The sequence below is a fragment of the Octodon degus genome, unplaced genomic scaffold, assembly GCF_000260255.1.
Source record: "Octodon degus isolate 3935 unplaced genomic scaffold, OctDeg1.0 scaffold00128, whole genome shotgun sequence".
NCBI lineage: Eukaryota > Metazoa > Chordata > Mammalia > Rodentia > Octodontidae > Octodon > Octodon degus.
The window spans coordinates 4,692,494-4,700,129 of NW_004524704.1; the positions used below are offsets into that span (position 1 = coordinate 4,692,494).

The window sequence follows — 7,636 nt, forward strand, 5'->3', positions numbered from 1 at the left end:
GTAGTAATTGGCCTTCCCACTCTAGCTTGAACAAATGTCTCTTTTCATCCCTGTCCCTTTATTTTCTTCTTTTATTCCTTTGCTGGCCGAGTGATATCAGTTCTTTCTCTGACAACAGCCATGCTGTCTGTTGCTCTCCAGCGGAAGCTGTGCCTTCCTCACAGCTGTGCTCCTGCTGTTTGGGGGCAAAGGAGCAATGAGAACCCACTTGCTGGGCCACACTGCTGTGTCCCAATCCCTGTGTACCTGCTATCACTCAACAGCCTTGTGACTTCTGAAAGCTCTGCTGTCAAAATGAGGAAGTGAGCTTCAGGATGAGGTGATGACGTACAGAAATGCTCTGTTACCTGGCTGTATTTCCCGTCTCTCTGTGGCTTCTGCCTACTCGTTGAGAATTGCCTTTGCCTCCTAATCGCCTTCCCATGAAGTTCTTAGCAGTTTCTCGCTTCTTCAAGTCATAGAACTCCTGTTTCCCTTTTTTTCCACTTACCAGCCCACACAATCCTGCCTTGATGTCCTCAGTATCTGAAACCATTCTAGTTCTCAACTTTAAATTATTCCAGTTTCCTATACATCATACTTTACATCCCTTCATCCCTCTCCCATCTCTAACATGGACCAAGTACATTCTCTCTAAACATTTTCTCTGTCTTCCTGGAAAAAAATCCAATCTTTTCTTTAAAGATAATTTTAATTTTATTTATTCCATAATGTATGTTGTACCTATTTAGTACAATTTCCTGCTCACTGACTCAACCTTTGCCTCTCAGAATGACACAAAGAATAACACATAATGTGGGGGCCCTTGTCAATCTCTCTAAATAAGAATCACACTTTGATGGAAGTTCCAAGGGCTTATGAACACATTCAGTTTGAGGAGCGTTGATCTGGCCTGATACTTTCTACACTGGGAACTTAAGAGTTCCGCAGTAGAAATACCTGGGAGTATGCTAGAAATAGACCCATCTGAGTCTGCTGAATCAGAAGGCCCAGAGTTTCGGGTCAGCTGTCTTTGTTTTGAACATCTTCATCAGGAGACTCTGATGGACCCCAAAGTTTAAGGAATTGATTGTACATTCCATAAAGAAAGAATCACCAGGCTTATTCTGGTACCCATGGGCATAGAGTCACCACTTTTCAAACACATACTACCCTAATGAGTGAGAGGACAAATGAATGAGTGAATAAAACTTTCAGTTATCTTAATAAATAATGTGTTCTTTCCTTTCTTTGATAAACAAGGAACATGACTCTTAGTTCTCTTATAATATGTACATGTACTACTTAAAGTACTACTCATGCTTAATCACTTATTTTTGTACTTATACTGTGGCTTTGAGTCATAAATCAAAGGGAGGAAAGCACTAAGTATTTAACTGGATTGAAATGATGTTATTCTACATTTTTCTACCTTTTACTCCACCTCACTCTTCCCTCTTCTCTTCCCATGACACACTGATTCTGATCAAGTGAGAGAACATAAGAGAGGTGAGAAACTGGGATAATGGAATTTGTGTCTTCATAACAACAGGAATAAACCTTAGGAAAGAAAATTGAAAAGTAAGGTGAGAAAGCTGAAAGAATCTGCTTTGAGAGAAGAAATGCTTCTTGGTTGTGCTCATAATTTATTCTTGGCTAAAATGGCTCTGTTTACCACTGTCAAAATGTGAAGAGTGTGGTACAAATGCCATGATTTTCTTTGCCCAAAGAATGTCTTTCAGCTTCAGTTAATGAAAACCCTTCAATGAAGCTTTCAGGTTAGATACCTCATGCTACTCTTGGCAACAGGACCTCACGCATCCTTTTCGCTGACTAGGGATGGCTCTGAGTGACAGCCTTCGTCTACCACATTGTTATTTCCAGCCATGCCAACATCTCTGCCAAGCAGCACAATGCAGAAAGCAGCACAAGTGCTGACAGGACCCTCAGTTTTAAATCTCAGGCTAAGAGTGACTGTTTTGTCAGTTTGGTCTTTCTCTTAATGAGCCATATCCTGAAAACAAAAAACAAATAAGAAACAGAAGAGGCAGTTTCAAATTACCAGATATAAGCATGCAAAATTGGTCAAAAAATTATATAAAGAAGAAGAAAATTAAGCATTAACTGTTTCTTTCAATAGAACAACTCATTTGAAGACAACAATATGCAATATGAAAACCATTGTTGAATTCCTCTCATCTGGTTTAGTGAAATTCTGTATAACTTCTAGCTTTTTTCCTATTATTATTTTTATTGTCTTTTTTAAAAAAGAAAAAGAAATGAAAACAAACTCCAAATCTGGTTGCACTTCACCCAAGAAAGGCAGTTTCTTGGAGTATCAAATGTTTATAAAAGTGTGAGTATGTTCACTAAGACAGTGACTAATTCGTGTCTGAGACTTGTGGGTAATGTTCACCAAAGTCATGAACCAGGACCCAGGATTTAGCAGGCTTTCCTGAAGATGGAGCAGCTGTGCAGGTGACTACTTGTGCATCCTTTAGTGAGGCCCTGCAGTCCAGAGGGTTCAGTGAGAATCAATTAGTTGTGCTTTCCTGGAAAAGGACTGCAAGCTCCATGTGGCTTACTCTTAGGGAAATGAGATGTGTCTCTCAGGAAACCAGGCAATCTTTATTTCACTTACTGAATGTTGCAATGTGCAGCTGTCATTGTGTACTATTCAACACTCTTAGGATATGAAGCCAAGTCAGAAGGATCACTAGAGCTCTAGTGATCTAGACATCTCGTGTGTCATAGTAGTAGTTTCTTTGAATAGAGATGGTCTGTCTTGGTCATTTTTCCTCTCAACACTGAGTCAGAACACCCAATGGTCAAAGTTAAGGAAGGAAAGGTTCATTTATCTTACAGTTCATGAAAGTTTCAGTCAATGACCAGCTGGCTGTAAGGCAGGGTGGAATGGCAGAGAGACAACATTTGTTATTGGTTGATTTCTTGTTGCTAGCCATTCTTTTTCAGGGAGATGGAATGTCAGTGTTGTTTTAATTTGCATTCCTTGAATGAACAATGATGTTGAACTTTTTTATATATTTATTTTTCATGTGTATCAAATCAGCGTGGTACTGGAAACAAAAGAAAAAAATACCTGAGACTCAATGGAAAAGATTTAAGATGGAAATACAACTACAGACACACTCAGCCATCTTATCTTTGACAAAGAGGCCAAACATGTTCACTGTAAGAAAGATATCCTTTTTAATAAATGTTGCTGGGAAAACTAGCTTTCCCCATGGTGAAGAATAAATCCAGGCCCATGCAAATCACCACATACTAAACTACAGTAAAAAAAAAATTAACCGAATATTTAAATATTAAAACAGAAATACTAAATCTAGTGGAAAAGAAAGTATGTAGATATCTTGAAGCATTAGAGATAGGAAGAGAGAATCATGAACAAAAACCAAACTGCCAAGGAAATACTTCAAAGAGTCAACAGCTGGCATCTCCTGTCATTGAAAAGATTTTTTGCATTAAAGAAATCACTAACAGAGAAAAAAAAACCCAAAATTAAGAGGCACATTTTAACTGATTGTCCCTCATATAATTCAAAGGCCCAATCCAAAAATGTGTATCTGAGATGAATGCACATTTTTCCTTGCCCTTCTCTTGCACAGAGAGGATGAGGATGTTCACAATAAGAACCTGGCTCTGTGCTGAACACTTACACTTCTGAATTTATTAAGTTGACACATTACCACAAGTTGGTAATGAAAATCATGACTTTCTGAATAAGTGGACTAAAAAAAAAAAAAAAAAACACAAGCCCATGTAAATATGTACCTTTTATTTCTTTTACAATGGACATAATGATTCTTTGAAGAATTTGATGACAGGGTACCCTAATTAAGTTGGTATTGGGGTACCCTAGAATATTTCTAAATGATGAAGAAATATTAGACAGCTAAATGATGTCTGCATGGAAAGACTAAGCTAATTTGAAAGATTTTTTATAGGGTATTTGTCAAAGGTATGTTATTGTAACCAGTTATTCTAATAGAAATATATATATATATATATACACTTTTTATAATTAAAACAATATATTTATAAAAGTTTCACATTTTTGGCAAATACACATAGGCACAGAGTTATATGCTATGATTTAGATCATTAAATTCTTCAGTGGTGGTGTTAGAGTCTTGTCGCTGGATTGATACCATTAAGAGATGATGGAAATTTTAAGGGAAAGCCTAGTGGAGGTCACTTGGTGACTGGGGCTCACTTCTGAAAAGAACTGTAGAGCCACAGTCCCTCCCTCACCTTCTTCTCCTTTTTGGCTGTGAAGTGAGAGATTTCATTGCACCACGCATGCCTGCTGTAATGTCTTGTGTCATCAGAGGCCCCAAATCAGTGGAGCCAGAACCTTTAAAACTCCGAACAAAATTAGGCCTTTTCTATTTTCAAGTTGACTAACTCACTTATTTGCCTTAGTGAAGGTAGCTTACCAGAGGATGAGGAGGAGGAGCAGGGAGAGTCTTTGAGTGATAGCTTTCACTCAAATGTCTGGTTCCTTGTTTATTGTGACATTCCCTGTTACTGCCCCACATTTTCGAAGCCACTGGTTTACTCTGCTGTTTCATCCATATAATAGAAAGAACCTCCTAAAATACTACTTGGTTGTCTACTATGCTTATTATTATTTATAAAGCTCCATGAGCTCAGAGTGTTTGTACGCTTTGTGTCAGTTCATCTCAGTCCCCAGAACAGAGCTTAGCATATACAGGTACTTAGCGCATATAACTGTCAGCTAAATGAATTATGGAGGAATAGTTAATAGCAACTCTAAGTCACAGTTGCTTCTACTGCTTTTCCTGATGACTAAGATATAATTTCTTAAATATGAATGAAAAGCAGTCTTAATGAGTAAAAACCTTATTGAGAAAGAAGCATTTTCTCCTTTGTCAGGAAAAATAAGGCTCAGTGCGAAGGCTGGGTCAGTAGTCCTGTTTGTAGGACCATCTTAGGTCACACTCTGGATATAGTATTTTTGCTACATCTTTCCTTCTACTATGGTCAGAAGCCAAGCTATCTTATTTGCCCAAATCTCTCATAGTTATTTAGAGTTTTATTACCTGAATTGCACAAATAGTATTTGCACTTCCCCACCTTTTTTTTTTTTCCTTTTGGTAGCAGGGATTGAACTTGGGACCTTGAGTTTGACTTATTCATCTTATAGTTGAAGAAATGTAAAGTTAGAGAGGAAGCAGCCTAATGAAACACAGATCTTTGCCTAATTAATGGCAATGGAGAGTTATATTCTCATGGTCATGGCTATCATGAATTTCATAATATATATTTCTCTCTTGATGTTACTGATTTAGAAAGGTACTGAATAGTATCTGTATGCAATGCCTCACTGTGGACACCAGCAGGACAGAACTAATTTGGGCTATCATGGAATTACATCCTCACATATAGCACATGATATATTGGGGTACTACAATTTTGCACAAAAATATGGCAAAATGGAGATATACAGTATGGAGAATGGATGAGATTGGAAATGGTGCTCTATTAAATGTGATAGTTGTATAATAGGTTCTATCAGCAGAAGGGTAATTTAACCTTTGGGAAAAGATTTGAAGGGAATGAGGCAGTAATCTGACTGAGAAAAAGAGGTCCAGATAGGGGGCAACGAGGTGAGAATGGCTGAGATAAAGCAAGTGAGAAAAAGGAGACAGAGATGACATCAATGGAGAGGGAGCAGGGATGGAGAGGGAGAAGGGAGGGTGGAAGGAAGGATTTAAGTTTTCTCCCATAAAGGATTATAGTCTTGTACTTTAGGGTCACTTACCTATGTGCTCTGTGGAGAGTAGATGAAGAGGAAAAGTGTAGGCGCCCTTGTTTGATGTGAGACTCGGTGGTGTTGTGTCTGAAGGTGGCGGAAGAAGAACTATCAGAGGCACATTGCAAACACTGAACAATAAAGGTGTTGAAGTTTACACAGATGGGCCTCAGCCCCGGGAATTGGTGTCACCTGTAGGAGGGCGTCTTGTTCCTATGCTATAACATTTTATGAGCTGAACACACGTCTAGCAATGTCAGATTTCAGCCTTGAAAACTTGGAAGTCTAGTGGGCCAGAACGAGGCTGATTTTTTGATTAGTGAAACACTCAGATGAAAACAAGAAAGCCAATGCATTACTTCATAGTTTAAAAAAGTATATCTTTGGCATGTTTATTTAGCAAGGAAGGGAATCAAGCAATGGAGGGGAGAAAGAGAAGATAGAATGGAAGTACTTAATGTATAAGTACAAACTTCTCCCATGGCAGAGAAGAAAACTTGGAGTTAGATAGATAGCTAATTTCGTTTCCCTATATGTAGTACTATAAAGATATACCTACTGGGGGACCCAAAAGATACACTAGCTTTTTGTCCAGAGCATACCTGCATCAGGATAGTGCTGGAGAGACAACAGTCAGAGACCATAGTCTTCTCTTTTGTTCCTCTACCTGACCAATGGCCAATACAACCTCTGCTGCTTGTGCCTTTCAGTCTATTCTTCCTTTATATTTACTAATAAAATCGATAGATTTCACTCTAGCTTTGGCCTGAGAAAAATTCTGTCACTACTATGGCTTTGTCATTCACATCTAGTTTTTATTTATTTTAATCATAAAGGGTAATGAATGGTATCGCTCAGTTACCTGGACTCTATGTTGCCATTATAGCCAACTTATGTGATCCTTCTAAAATTCTGTTCAACAGATTTATATGCTAAGTTTATGGTGATTGAATGAAAATAACTTCAGGTTTTGTTTTTAAACCCAAGAGCAGTTGATCCCTTATTCATTTAACCATTACTACACTCAAATGGGACCAGCTACCTGCTGTCTTAGCTGAGCACATGAAAGCCTAATTGTTGGGCAGTATGTACTGAAGCTTCCAGAACATGTAACTGCTGAGCAAAGTTCCCTGAGTGTTTAAATGTCTTGAAGCTTTTTCCCCAGACCATGTTTAATTTTTAATAAGATCCTTGTCTTGTTTTCTATAACCTTTATATTTCCAAGGGATTAAACTTAAATAGATTGTTATACTTTGTTATTTTAGCATCAAAATAGTGTGTTTGTGGCAAACAGCCCTATTGTTTCATTTAGTCCTTTGTGCTTCAGGGAAAATGGTCGAATTTCAGCCTATCCTGCATTAGGATTGAAGAGATTAAAGAAGCAAATGATGACTAGATCGCTTCATGTGTATTTATGTGATTTGTAGTAAGTACTGTATACCTAATCCATTTATTTGTGCAAAGACTTTGTTCACATCAGCTAACATTGGAAAAGCGTGTCCTATTTGCCAGCAAAATATCTTAAAGTATCAAACTAGTTGAAGCATTCTCCTGAAATTTATAAAACAAATGCTTATTTATATGAAAAGAAAAGTTGATACCAAACTGTAGGAAGAAAAAAGTTTGCCTTCACTCCAAAGACTCAAAATGACATGGATTGTGACAAGATAAAAAATACAGTAAACTGAAATATTTGTGATGAAAGATACACTTTTCCCCCCCAAATAGTGTTTCATCTAACCATTTCACAAATATACTAATGAAGGGCAGGTGGTATAGCTCAGAGGACTAAACACTTGCTAAGGTAAGCACAGGGGCCAGGGTTTGATCCCTGGCTCCACATGCTGCGCTGACCCC

General features: G+C 37.9%; 1 protein-coding gene across 5 annotated transcripts in view; it reads left to right on the top strand.

Moving 5' to 3' along the window:
* Positions 1-7,636, top strand: part of Tp63 (tumor protein p63) — a 213,317-nt gene that overhangs the window by 11,989 nt on the left and 193,692 nt on the right. The gene's annotated exons all lie outside the window — the stretch shown is intronic.